Below are 14,923 nucleotides of genomic sequence, written 5' to 3' on the forward strand. Positions count from 1 at the left end.
GTTTTCAAAGCAGTGCACCGAGTTACCTAACATCACTGACTCGGACGTCATCGGAGCATTCCTCGCCGGCACCACTTGCCGGGACCTGGTAAGCAAACTGGGACGCAAGACTCCCACCAAGGCGAGCGAATTGATGGACATAGCCACCAAGTTTGCCTTTGGTCAGGAGGCGGTCGAAGCCATATTCCGAAAGGACAAGCAGCCTCAGGGAAGACAGTAGGAAGATGTCCCCGAGGCGTCCGTCCAGCGTGGCACAAAGAAGAAGACCAGGAAGAAGGCGCAAGCAAAACGCAACGCCATTGACGCGGATCTCGTCGCTGCTGTCGAGCACAGGAATCCTCGGAAACCTCCCGAAGGGGCCAACATGTTCGACAAGATGCTCAAGGAGTCGTGCCCCTATCACAGGGGTCCCGTCAAACACACCCTTGAAGAGTGCGACATGCTCCGGTGTTACTTCAATAAGGCCGGGCTCCCCGGTGGAAGGTGGCAAGGACCAAGGCAACAACAAGAAGGGGGGCAACAAGGAAGAGGAGTTCCCGGAGGTCCAGAACTGCTTCATGATCTACGGTGGGCAAGTAGTGAATGCCTCGGCTCAACACCACAAGCAGGAGCGCCGGGAGGTCTGCTCGGTGAAGGTAGCGACGCCAGTCTACCTAGACTGGTCCGACAAGCCCATTACCTTCGACCAAGGCGACCACCCCGACTGCGTACCGAGCCCAGGAAGGTACCCACTTGTCATCGACCCTGTCATCGGCAACGCTAGGCTCTCCAAAGTTCTCATGGACGGAGGCAGCAGCCTCAACATCATCTACGCCGAGACCCTAGGGCTCTTAGGGGTCGATCTGTCCACGATCCGGGCCGGTGCAACACCTTTCCACGGGATCATCCCAGGCAAGCGTGTCCTGCCCCTTGGGCAACTTGATTTGTCTGTCTGCTTCGGAACTCCCTCTAACTTTCGAAAGGAAACCCTCACTTTCGAGGTAGTCGGGTTCCGATGGACGTATCACGCGATGTTGGGAAGACCGTGCTACGCCAAGTTCATGGTCGTCCCCAACTACACGTACCTCAAGCTCAAGATGTCAGGCCCCAAGGGAACCATCACCGTCGAATCCACATACCACCACGCTTATCAGTGCGACGTGGAATGCGTGGAGTACACCGAAGCCCTCGCCGAGTCCGAAGCCCTCATCGTCGACCTGGATTGCCTCTCCAAAGAGGCGCCCGACGCGAAGCGGCACGCCGGCAACTTCGAACCTGCCGAGGCGGTTAAGTCCGTCTCTCTTGACCCTAGCAACGACGCCAGCAAGAAAGTCAGGATCGGCTCCGAGCTTGACCCCAAATAGGAAGCAGTGCTCGTCGACTTTCTCCACGCAAACGCCGAAATTTTTGCGTGGAGTCCCTCGGACATGCCAAGCATACCGAGGGATGTCACCGAGAACTCACTGGACATCCGAGCCGGTGCCCGACCCGTGAAACAGCACCTGCGCCGTTTTGATGAAGAAAAGCGCAGAGCCATAGGCGAGGAGGTCCACAAGCTAATGGCTGCAGGGTTCATCAAAGAGGTATTCCATCCAAAATGGTTAGCTAACCCTGTACTTGTAAGGAAAAAAGGTGGGAAATGGAGGATGTGTGTAGACTACACTGGGTTAAACAAAGCATGTCCAAAGGTTCCCTACCCTCTACCCCGCATCGATCAAATTGTGGACTCCACTGCTGGGTGTGAAACCCTGTCTTTCCTTGATGCCTATTCAGGCTATCACCAAATCAAGATGAAAGAATCCGACCAGCTCGCGACTTCTTTTATCACACCTTTTGGCATGTATTGTTATACTACTATGCCATTTGGCTTGGGGAATGCAGGTGCAACATACCAAAGGTGCATGAACCATGTGTTCGGAGAACACATAGGCAGAACGGTCGAGGCTTACGTTAATGACATCGTTGTCAAAACAAGGAAAGCCTCCGACCTCCTCTCTGACCTTGAAGTGACATTCAGGTGCCTAAAAGTGAAGAGCGTAAAACTCAATCCCGAGAAGTGTGTCTTCGGAGTACCCTGAGGCATGCTCCTGGGGTTCATCGTCTCTGAACGAGGCATCGAGGCCAACCCGGAGAAAATCGCGGCCATCACCAACATGGGACCCATCAAAGATTTAAAAGGAGTACAAAGGGTCATGGGATGCCTTGCGGCTCTGAGCCGCTTCATCTCGCGCCTTGGCGAGAAAGGATTGCCCTTGTACCGCCTCTTAAGGAAGGCCGAGCGCTTCACTTGGACTCCCGAGGCCGAAGAAGCCCTCGGAAACTTAAAGGCACTTCTTACTAATGTGCCCATCTTAGTGCCCCCCGCTACAGGAGAGAATCTCTTGATTTACGTAGCCGCAACCACTCAGGTGGTTAGCGCTGCGGTCGTAGCCGAGAGACAAGAAGAGGGCATGCACTGCTCATTCAGAGGTCAGTCTACTTCATCAGCGAGGTGCTATCCGAGACCAAAATCCGCTACCCGCAAATCCAGAAGCTACTGTACACAGTGATTCTAACACGGTGAAAGCTGCGACACTACTTCGAGTCTCATCCGGTGACTGTGGTGTCATCCTTCCCCCTGGGAGAGATCATCCAGTGCCGAGAGGCCTCGGGTAGGATAGCAAAATGGGCAGTGGAACTCATGGGGGAAACACTTTCATTCGCTCCTCGGAAGGCCATAAAATCCCAAGTCTTGGCGGACTTCCTGGCTGAATGGGTCGACACCCAATTGCCAACAGCTCCAATCCAGGCCAAACTTTGGACCATGTACTTCGATGGGTCGCTTATGAAAACAGGAGCAGGTGCTGGCTTGCTCTTCATCTCACCCCTCGGGAAACATGTGCGCTACGTACTACGCCTCCATTTTCCGGCGTCAAACAACGTGGTCGAGTACGAGGCCTTAGTTAATGGATTGTGCATCGCCGTCGAGCTAGGGGTTCGGCGCCTCGACGCTCGTGGTGACTCGCAGCTCGTTATTGACCAAGTCATGAAGAACTCTCACTGCCGCGATCAAAAAATGGAGGCCTACTGCGACGAAGTTTGGCGCTTGGAAGATAAGTTCTATGGGCTGGAACTCAACCATGTTGCTCGGCGGTACAATGAGACCGTGGATGAGCTGGCTAAAATAGCCTCGGGACGAACGACGGTTCCCTCGAATGTCTTCTCTAGGTACATATATCAACCATCGGTCAAACTCAACGATGCACCCGAGCCTGAGGAGACCTCGGTCCAGCCCGAGATACCCTCGGCCGCGGAGGGTGAGGCCCTACGCGTCGAGATAGAGTAGAGTGGGGTCACACCAAACCTAAACTGGCAGACCCCGTACCTGGAATATCTCCTCCGAGGAGAGCTGCCCCTCGACAAGGCCGAAGCTCGACGACTGGCTCGGCGCGCTAAGTCATTTGTTTTATTGGGTGATGAAAAAGAGTTGTACCACCGCAGCCCCTCAGGCATTCTCCAACGATGCATATCTGTCGCCCAAGGACAAGAGCTGTTACAAGAAATACACTCGGGGGCTTGCGGTCACCATGCAGCACCTCGGGCCCTCGTAGGAAACGCTTTCCGACAAGGTTTCTACTGGCCGACCGCAGTGGTCGACGCCACTAGGATTGTACGCTCCTGCCGAGGGTGTCAATTCTACGCAAGACAAACGCACCTGCCCGATCAGGCCCTCCAGACGATACCTATCACTTGGTTGTTCGCCGTGTGGGGTCTGAACCTCGTCGGTCCCTTGCAGAAGGCACCCGAGGGCTTCACGCACCTGCTGGTCGCCATCGACAAATTCTACAAGTGGATCGAAGTCCGACCCTTAACCAGCATCGGGTCCGAGCAGGCGGTGGCGTTCTTTACAAATATCATCCACCACTTCGGGATCCCAAACTCCATCATCACCGACAATGGCACGCAATTCACTGGGAAAAAGTTCCTAGACTTCTGCGAAGGCCACCACATCTGAGTGGACTGGGCCGCCGTAGCTCACCCAATGACAAACGGGCAGGTGGAGCGCGCCAATGGCATGATTTTACAGGGACTAAAATTGAGGATCTACAACGACCTCAATAAGTTTGGCAAGCGGTGGATAAAAGAGCTACCCTCGGTGGTTTGGAGTCTGAGGACGACGCCGAGCCGGGCCACGGGTTTCTCGCCGTTCTTTCTAGTCTATGGGGTCGAGGTCGTCCTACCCACGGACTTAGAATACGATTCCCCGAGGACAAAGACATACGACGACCGAAGCAACCAGGCCAACCGAGAAGATTCACTGGACCAGCTGGAAGAGGCTCGGGACGTAGCCTTACTACACTCGGCGCGGTATCAGCAGTCTCTACGATGCTACCACGCCCGAAGGATTCGGCCCCGAGGCTTCGAAGTGGGAGATTTGGTGCTTCGGCTACGACAAGACGCCCGAAGGCACCACAAGCTTACTCCTCCCTTGGAAGGGCCGTTCATTATCACCAAAGTTTTGAAGCCCGGGACATACAAGCTGGCCAACGATCAAGGCGAGGTCTACAGCAACGCTTGGAACATCGAACAACTACATCGCTTTTACCCTTAAAGTGTTTCAAGTCGTTCATGTATCTCGATCCCTTTACATGCATAAATAAAAAGTCTAACCATCAAGGGAGGATCGACCTTGCCTCAGCAAAAACCGAACCTCCCTCGGGGGCTAGAAGGGGGGAACCCCCTCTGCGTCAAAATTTTCCTCGGAAAAGTTTTCCACCAAAATGACTTTCATGCCTTTCGACTATATCGATAACGGAATCCTAAAAACAAGCTAGAGAAACCTTGAACGGCAAGGCCGACCGAGCCGAGGGACTCCTACGCCTCCGGGATACGGATACCTCACTCATCACCTTCTGCGACAAGCCGACAAGTAACTCACGCTCGTATAAGTGATTCTGCTACTGAACAAGTCCTAACGCTCGAAACAAGAGGAAAGAAAACGTAGCTTTATACTTTGACACTAAAAAAAAGTTAGGCCTCAGCGGCCGCAAGAAACGTACGCATACTTAAAACAAACTGTTCCCCACAGGCTCAGGTGTCGGCAAGGGGAGGAGCAGCACCCTCGGCGTCGTTCCCGCCCGCGGCAGAATTTGGCCCGGCCTCGGACGGCGACGCAGGCGGAAGGATCTCCACCTCGAAGAAGGAAGCCAACGCCGCGCCTGGGCCCTCGGCAGCCGCGTCAAGCCTTCAGACCTCGGATAGGGCGGCCTCCTCTTCGTCGGGTAAGCAGTATCCCTTGCTGACCCGCTCCAAATCCACGTCGTAGTGGGAAGCGAGGACGGAGAAGGCCCGCCTAACGCCGTGGTGCAGCGCCCCGCGGAGTCTGCTGCGCACGTGGCCACCCAAGGCCCGTAGGCGACTCTGGGGGGAGCTGCCCGAGGGAACGTCGCCGAGGCCAAAGGTCCAGTAGAAGACCGAGATGGCCTCGGACATGGCCACGCGGTCGACCTCCTTCTGCTCAGCCACCTGGGCAAGCGCCTCGCAGTTCTTGACGGACTCGTTAAGAGCCGTCTCGAACCCTGAAGATAGCCGAACAATATCCTTCAGACGCGAGGAGAAGAATGAAGCAAAAACAAAATCACGAAGCAGGTAAAACATACCTTCGGCCCAGGCACGCTGCTGTGAGGTCATGGCTTGGGCGGACCGGGCAGACCCGACGGCCACGGCCAGGCCCTCCGCAAGGGTCCCGGCCCGAGCGGTCGCCTCGGGTCTAGAAGGGGGGGAACCCCCGAGGCGTCAAAATTTTACTCGGGAAAGTTTTTATACCAAAACGACTTCCGTGCCTTTCGACTATATTGGTAACGGAATCCTAAAGACGAGCGAGAGGGACCTTGAACGGCAAGGCCAACCGAGCCAAGGGACTCCTACGCCTTCGGGATACGGATACCTCACTCATCACCTTCCGCGAAAAGTAACTCGCGCTCGGATAAGTGATTCTGCTACCGACGAACAAGTCCTAATGCTCGAAATAAGAGGAAAGAAGCACGGCTTTATACTCAAATACCCAAATGTTCAGGCCTCAGCAGCCACAGAGAACAAACACACATACTTAGGGTAACTATGCTACCAAGACTTAGACGTCGGCAACGCCCTCGGTGGTTTTCCTGACCTGCGGCAGATGTCTTAGTACTTGAAGCAGTTACATTTTGCTCTCAAGCAAATACCATTACATTCCCTTATGAACGGGACCCCAGCTCCATTCCCGCAGGAATGAACTACCTCCACACCAGAAGGGCTGCGGGACAACGAACTCCAAGTGGCTCACGGGCGACCACTGCACCAGCAGCGACAACGACCTCCGCCTCGGGCGGCTAGACAACAGCAGCGATTGCCTCAGGGCAAACGCTACTATGAAAAGGCCCCCGTCCCCCACATGGGGGGGCGAGAACAAGCCATTAAAGCCAAAGAGCCGGAGGTCCGGCCGCAGGTGGCACTGACGGTCTCGTCGGCAGAGGCAACCCCCTTTGCAGTGGGAGGCTTCACCTGTGGCGGCCACCACCTCAGCACCGACGAATGGCGGCCGCCCCAGCGCGCACAAGGAGGTCCTCACTCACATCCTCGCTATGGGAGTGAGGACAAGACCATCCAGGGACGTGGGCACTGCCCCTGCGGCGTACGACGTGTTGTACGATCCCCCGGTGTAGCCGACGGCGTGGGAAGGGCCGTGGACGTGGCCGACCTACGCACGGCGCGACCGTCGCCCATGCGGTGGACGGACAGCCACACCCCGACCAGGCAGCAGGTGGTAGTTCGCCTCCTCCGCAAGGCTGGTGAACGCCCTTCTCCCCCAAATGCTGGAGGAAGAAGTGGGTCGTCAGCCCATGCGGGGAGCAGGACCGCAACTCGGCTTGCCCTCCCCCCCAGCACGGATGATGGACATCCTTGAAGCTGAGGGCAGGGGGAGGCCACAGCCCGGCTCGCTCTTCTCCACCACAAGGATGACGGTCATCATCCTGGGTGACCGCCGGTGGGGGACTGCAGCCAGGACGCATGATGAAAATCCTTGAAGCCGAGCGATGACTGAAGAGCGCCAACCTCCACGAGGTCTCGCTCCTCCAACAGCAGCAAGAAGAAGGCAACACAGGTGCACCCCATCTGGGGGCCCGGAAGGTGGGAAGACGCGATGAATGCGAGGAGTGCGAAGGCATGGCTACTGCCCGGGGGATCGATCCCTTTTTAAAGGCAGATCTCCTCACTCGCACCCCCAAGCGTCACGGGCAAACTCTCCGCCGACGTGCTCCAGGGTTCCCACCCTACGACACGGGGGCTAGGTCCCACATGTCATACGAGCTGACCCGAAATGCGAAGAGGGCGAACCGCCGCACACGAAGCATGTAACCGCCCCGCGGTTATACGCCCTCTCATCCTCACCGAAACCAGCGGTCGAAAAGGCGGACCGCCATGCAAGAAGCGTGCAACCGCACCGCGGTCGTGCACCCTTTCAGCTTCGTTGCAATCGACGGTCCAACATGGAGGCACGGGCCCACATGTCAAGTAACAGGCGCACCGGTTACTGCGTGCAGAAAAACCGCACCGCCACTTGCGCCAATGCCGCGTCTTCTCGGGACTACAGAACCAGTGCAACGACTCGAGGCAACCCCGTGCATGACCCAACAGTGCCAATTAAGTGTGACGGTCACGGGTCAGCCAGCTGTGGGGATAGACACGACGGTTGATATGACCATAGGCGGACCGACAGTAATTGCAGCCACAGACATACGGAAGCAGTGGTCCAACCACCAACCAGGCCTTGGTCACGCCTACAGCTCGCATCCTCCTCCGAGGCGGCAGGGGAGCCCTCTCCTACAACATCCACAGCATAAAGACGACGCACCCGTGTTCCATTCCTCGAACGACTCGCGCACGCGCAACAGATACCCCGCGAACCGCCCGTCCCGTCGCATTAACTCCCAGGCAGGGCACGCGACACCTCTGGTAGGCGAAGCGGGCGCCGTTTCGCCTCCGTCATGATGACCGCCTCAAAAAAGATGTGCCACATTGTTTAAATTTATATCCTGTTTTCCTTTTCCCTCTCTCTCTCTCTCTCTCTCTTGCCATAGGGATGGGAAAGGGGATATTTCGAAAGGATCCTTCTCAGCGAAGGAAACGGGCCCCGAGACCTCCTACTGATCAGGGGTTCGAAGGTTGTGCCCCGCGGGGTTCGGCAACCGCCCCAGAGCACTCGCGCTCCGAGCCCTTTACTGATCAGGGGATCGAAGGCTGGCCCCTCGGAAGGGTTCGACAGCCGCCCCAGAGCATGCAGAGTCAGGGATGACCCTGGGTATGTCCGTTACATGGCCGAGGCTCGGTCTACGCTCCCGAGGTACCCTAGGACATTTTCGAGACCAGCGGGAACGGTTTGTAATGGAATCCCACCGGAGGGAGGCACCGAGCCCTCGGACCCTATCAAATGGGTCCGGGTCCAGCGAATCACCTGTAGGTACTTTTGGAGCGCGCCTCTGGGCCACTAGCCGACCCTTATCGAACGGGGCTCGGGCGTCCGCTCGGATTACCCGCTAGCAACTCACTAGAAACACCATGTTCAGCGCCCACCGAGGGTAACATGGCGCCTTCCCCCCCTCCTCATTGCGGAAAGGCGACGAAGGGGCGTACAATAAAAAAGCCAAGACGGTCCTCGATCGTCCTCTCGCTCCGTGCAGAGGCTCGGAGGCTGCTCTCGCACCCGGGCTTAAAAACTTGGAGCCTGACCATGCACCCGGGCTGCGGCCAGGCCGCATGAGGGAACAACAAGGCCAACCGAGGAATCACAAAAAGAATTAAGACCTCAGAGGAGTCAAACCACTCCTCCGAGGCCTCGGGGGCTACACCCGACGGGTGCGCTCGCGCGCACCCATCAGAACAAAATATAACCAAGAAAGGCTGGTCCCCTTGCAAAAAAACCGGCAGAACCTCCAAGCGAGTATCTACACTCCCTTCGAGGCTCGGAGGCTACTGTCGGGTACCGTAATTAGGGGTACCTCCAACACTCCTAAACATGGCTGGAAAACAACTTCAGAACAAACCGTAAAGACTGATAAGCACGGTTCAAGTCAAGGCCTCGTCTACCAAGGGACGCGATCTCGTCTCGCCCGAGCCCGGCCTCAGGCAAGAACAGTAGTCCCGGACGGATTCACGCCTCGCCAGAGGGCCCCCTCAGGCAGTGGGCGCACCCCCGGCTCGCCTGAGGCCAAGCTCGGGCAAACTTTGTCATACAGCGACCTCGGCCATATCGCCTTACCACCGACCGTATCGCATGCGCATTTAATGCGGGGATCACCTGACATCTTATCCTGACACGCGTGCCTCAGTTGGCAAGGTCGAAATGACCGCAGTCACTTCGCCCCCTTTACTGATCGTTCTGACAGGAAAACAACACTATTCACCCCGTTCCGACTACTGTGCCAACCACCAGGGTAAAAAAACGATAGTAAGTCACGACCTCCCCCGAGTCCAGCCTCGGGCACAACTGGAAGCTCCGCCTCGCCCGACCTCGGGCCTCGGCCTCAGCCTCGGCCTCGGGAGAAGGTCTCCGCCTCGCCCGACCCCAGGCCTCGGCCTCGACCTCGGCCTCGGGAGAAGGTCTCCGCCTCGCCTGACCTCGGGCCTCGGCCTCAGCCTTGGCCTCGGGAGGAGTCACAACCTCGCTCGACCTCAGCCTCGGCCTCAGGAGAAGTCACTGCCTCGCCCGACCTCGGCCTCATCCCGACTGCGCCATAGGGGATACATCATTACCCTACCCCTAGCTAGCTGCCTCAGGCTACGAAGGAACAAGACCGGTGTCCCATCTAGATTACTCCGGCAACAGGTAATGATGGTTCCCTGCATGCGTCCATGACGTCGATTGTTCTCAACTCCCTACGAAGGCAAAGAAACGTCAGCAGGACCCCGGGCCGCACCGTCAGCTACGCTTCTACAGGGCTCAAGCACTTCTCCGCCTGCCACGTTAGCACATAGCTACACCCCCATATGTACAGCTGGATCATCTCCTTGTATCTATAAAAGGGGATGTCTAGGACCTTCCTAGGGGAGGAGGGCGGACGCGAAGGAGGCCAACTCAGACGGCTCACTCCAAGGCCAAACCCTCTCCCGCGAAGCTTGTAACCCCTACTACGAGCACCCCGGTGCAAGATAATATAAGCCTCATCCCCCCTCTCGTATTTCATCTTGCATCAACCCATCTAGGCAGGGACACGCAACATCAAATTCACTAGTCGGTTGAGGGTCCTCGCGGGTCCAAAACACCGACAAATACTTTGGAGCCAAGTGCTGATTTCAAAAGCATAAGATGAAGACCTTTGAGTTGATTATTTCGAAATCAACTCAAAGCTCGGGGGCTACACCCAATGGGTGCACTCCCACGGAGTTACAAACATTTCCAGACATACGATGAGCCCATAAGCAGGGACCAGAAACCTTTGAATCGATTATTTCAAAATCAACTCAAAGATTGGGGGCTTGTGGGGGACAGATATCCACCGGGTCCACTAGAAGGCGAAAACTCTGCTTGGGGCCACATGCCAGTCACCCCGTAGGGACGTCGCGTCGTGGGCCGGACAAAGATAACGGTGGAAATGGGCTGACCCAGGAAGGCGATGGGCTGACGCCCGGATTACTCATGGCTTGGGGTGATCCCGTTGAAGCTGTTCGCTTTTCCCGCGCTCGACATCCTTGAACGTCGGGGATAGCTTGGATCGGGCGCGCCGGGTTTTCCTCAGGATAAACGAAATTTGTTTGCTATTAGTTAGGAGATAAGTTGGAAGAGTGTGATCAACATGTACGCGGGAAGTGCCCTATAGTCGTGTATATAAGGCCAAGGGGGATCCCCATCATTTTTATCTCATTAGCACCTCACCATTCGGTAGACACCACTTGTAAACACATCCCTCATACAAAGTCACCCCAGGAAGTAGGGTATTACGCTACTCAAACGGTCCGAACCTGCTAAAAATCGCTTGACTCTCTCTTCCTCGTGCCCCGGCACGAACCATCGAGTTATAATCCACGACACCATTCTACCCAAAAGCACCAAGAATATACCTCGGTTGTGTGATCGGACACTAAACACCGACACAAACATTTACAGAGAAATGTGACGGTGTTAGAGTAGCAGCAAGCAGATCTCGTGCGCGGACGTGCGTGACGTGGTGCAGAAAATGAGCGCGACGGCCGGAGAAGATGAGCAGAGGAACAAAGAAGCCTAGGCGGTGGCGAAAAATGGCGAGTGACAGTGCTGCTTCCGCGGGCAGCAGGCATGGAGCGCGAGAGGAAGAAATGGAGTGTGGGAATCACATAAACAGCGGCGTGGGGTGGCAAATTATAGGTTGGGAGGAGGAAATGGCGCTGGACAAAGAGGAATCGAAGGATCGACCATTAATGGCATTGTGGCAGTGAGAAGGGAGAAACAATCGAATTCAACAAGAGAGATGAAAGGGAAGAGATGGCGGTGGCGCGACTGTAGTGCTCCACTGCAGCAGCTGGGGAGGAGCGGAGAGTGGAGGCTGAGTGGTGCACGAGTGACGACGACGCAGCGTTACTGGAGAGACGGACGAACACGAGCAGGAAAATCATCATGTGACTATGTGAGGAAGAAGAAAGAAATGACACATATGTGGACCCTACGTGTAAGAGAGAGAAGAGAGGGAGAGTTAGGAACACGGGATGGGCAATGGGGTCATTCAGCCGATCAGTCATTTTTCTTTGTTTTTTAATTCAGAAAATATACTTAAATATATATAAATATATATTTAAATATTCCAAAACAAAATCATAATAAATCTAAAAAATAAAAATACCCAAATCTTAGAATAAACATTTTAGACAAAAATCTATTTTTAAATAAATTTGGTTCACAAAAGGGATAAAATCAATAAAATGTTATTTGTTGTGCTTTTTGTGAATACTCACAACAAAAGTTATTAACATAATAAAATACACATTAAAAAATATTGTTGTAACAATTCATTATTACTTATAAAACAAGATCATTCTCACACAACTAAATCCAAGAATTGGATTTGAAATTCAAATCAAACAAAATATATGCTTCGACAAGAATGCATCAAACACTTTGATAAAATTTTACTATTTAAGAAATTGTTCAATTTAATTATATCACCATTTCTTTATTTGCTAATATAAATATTTTTTCTTTCTACTGGTAATTAATAATATAAACTTTGTTTTTTCAAATGATGGATTTGGGATGTTACAGTTTGATAAAAGATGTGTTTTCTTCTTAACCATTGGATTCAAGCACATGAATTGATGTTATGTCCTTCTTTAGGCTTGAATACATGTCAATAATGCACAAGTCACATTGTTTTTGAGTTGTGTTAAATGATCAGGATGGGAATGGAGACAAAGTGGTCACCCTGCTTGGTCGGACAACCTAGTTGTCGGCGACGTGGCTTTGGCCAGGCGACCACCATTCTTTCTCCATTGTCGATTCTTGTAATTTGGTGGTGTCATGCATAAAATTATCATACACAACTCGTGGAACCTATTAGATAACACAAATTTGGTCCCATAGAACTCCTTAAACACAAAATGTTGGTGGTCACAACACGTTTTTATGTCCACCATAAATAAGATGGTCGCTTTCAGACAATTTATGTCGTTTAGATGCTAGATTCATAGATTTCTTATATGGTCATGTTGAAGCCTATAAAGACAATTTATGACTTAGGACAATTTGTTTTATCATCATTGTTGAAGCCTATAAAGAGTCATGTTACTATATGCGGTGATATTCATGGACAATTTCATGATCTTGTTGAACTCTTTCCGAACTGGTGGAAATGTACCTCATTATTTTCTGTTCGTTTGCTTCTGTCACTTCTTTGATTTAATAAAGAAAACATGAGTATTCCAATATTTCGAAACTTCCACTTTTACCATTGTCCAAATACAAACTACCTGTTTATGGGAGATTATGTTGATCATGGTTACTACTATGTCAAAATTATCACTGTGAGTGTAACTCACATGGCTTTATGTTATCACCATCAACATATTCATCTACCCATAGTGGTCATGGGCAGTATAGATGTGCAGTGGGCACTCTATTGAAAAGCATATCATATTTGCCTTTTGTTGTTCCTACTTCAAATCTCTAAATTGCAGAACTTCACTAATTATTGGCACTAATTTCATACACCACAAACAAACAACTTTTGGTGGCTTTAAAAGTTCGATGTCATAAGAGGACCACCATTTTCAGAGGAAACCATGAAAGCCGACATGTATACAATTTTTTGTTTGACAAATTGTTCATGTTTCGCAGCGTACCTCACACCTCCCGTCATGGAGTCGATCATCCTCCGCCTTCTGTCCTATGGCCACACGCTCGACTTCTTCCACCACTCATACTATCCCCTCAATGCCATGGCGTCACTCCTGCCACCACACTAACATGTGTACCTCGACCACCTCGCCACAGATGTGCTCGCCTCTCACTGCTCCATGACGTACGACGTATTGGGTTCCTCCTTCGCCGCCTTGGCACTACTCGCGCCTTCTATACATTGTTGTCCATGTCTTTGATGCAGCGACTACGACGCTTAGCTACGCCCCAAACTTATACATGTACAACTGCCTCCTCGAAACGCTCGCCAAGGTCGGCCGCACGAAAGGCGCCTAGACATAGTTGTAGGAGATGGTGGCGAGGTGCAGTGATGAGAGGGTAGATAACTAGATAAATCGTGCGCGTGTCGTCCTAAAGAGCGTGCGCTATGTTACAGAGAATGAGTGAGAGGGCACGTGTTGACGATGCTTATTGTGTCGTTCAACAAGTGGGGAAACATGGAGGATGTAGTTGAGTTGCTTAGGGGGATGGAGGCACTTGACATGTGACAAGCGAGAACACATTGAGCGTTTTGATACCTAGATTTGCTAGGCAGCGGAGGGTTGATGTGGCATGGATATGTTTGGTAAGATGGCCAGTTATTGATTCAGTCTGGATTTGGTGATGTATAATGTGTTAATTGAGGGACCATGTCATGGAAATGAGATGAGGAAGGCTGTGAAATTGCTCAAGTATATGAAGAGGGATAGGGTTACACCTGATGTTCGCTTGCTCAAGATGATAATAGAAGCATTCTGTAGGTTAGGAGATTTCTCTACTGTTGGCCCATTCATTAATGAAAATGTAGCGTATTTGAAACCCAACAATGTTGTTCTATTGTATAATAATGTGATTCTTGAAGGTCTTATTAACCATGGAGAGGTAGAAGCAGCATGTCAGTTACTCAACTCCATGGTGCATGGTGGTCAGAGGGTTAGTGATGACGATACTGTTGGTGTGCATATTTTTATTATCAATGAAGAAGTTGAACCAAACTTTGATTTGTTTAATATTGTTGTGTCTGGCCTTTGTGAGACTAGATCTAGCTTTGGCTCTCACAAAAACATGGTTGGCCTTGGTTGCAAGGGAAAGTTTTTGGTGTTTAATGATTTGATACTTGAATTGTGCAATTTGGATAAACCAGAAGCGAAGGATCTTGCGAGTAATACACAAAAAAGATAGAATATAACTCTCCATTCAAATGGATTGCTAGAGTCACTTGGGCGTGTTTGGCATGGTTCTGTTCCACTTCAGAGTAGCTCTACTCTAAAACTCTGGGTGGAGCAGCTCCGCTCTAGAGTTTAAATTGTTTCTCATAACCAGTGACAGTTAAATAACTCTAAACTCCACGTCTAGGTTGTTTTTAGAGTTTTCGGAGCAGCAAAGCAGGTACTCCAAAAATTTGTACTACAACTCTGAAAATTCCATTGAGTTTGTAACCCTGGAGTTAGAGTGAACTTCTTCTTAGAGTTCTACTCCGGAGCCATGCCAAACACGCACTTAGTCGTCCCAACACATTGATATATACTTTCACCTAAAATTTAGGGGGTGTTTTTTTTGGAT

This window comes from Zea mays, chromosome 7 (genome assembly GCF_902167145.1).
Source record: "Zea mays cultivar B73 chromosome 7, Zm-B73-REFERENCE-NAM-5.0, whole genome shotgun sequence".
Classification (NCBI taxonomy): domain Eukaryota; kingdom Viridiplantae; phylum Streptophyta; class Magnoliopsida; order Poales; family Poaceae; genus Zea; species Zea mays.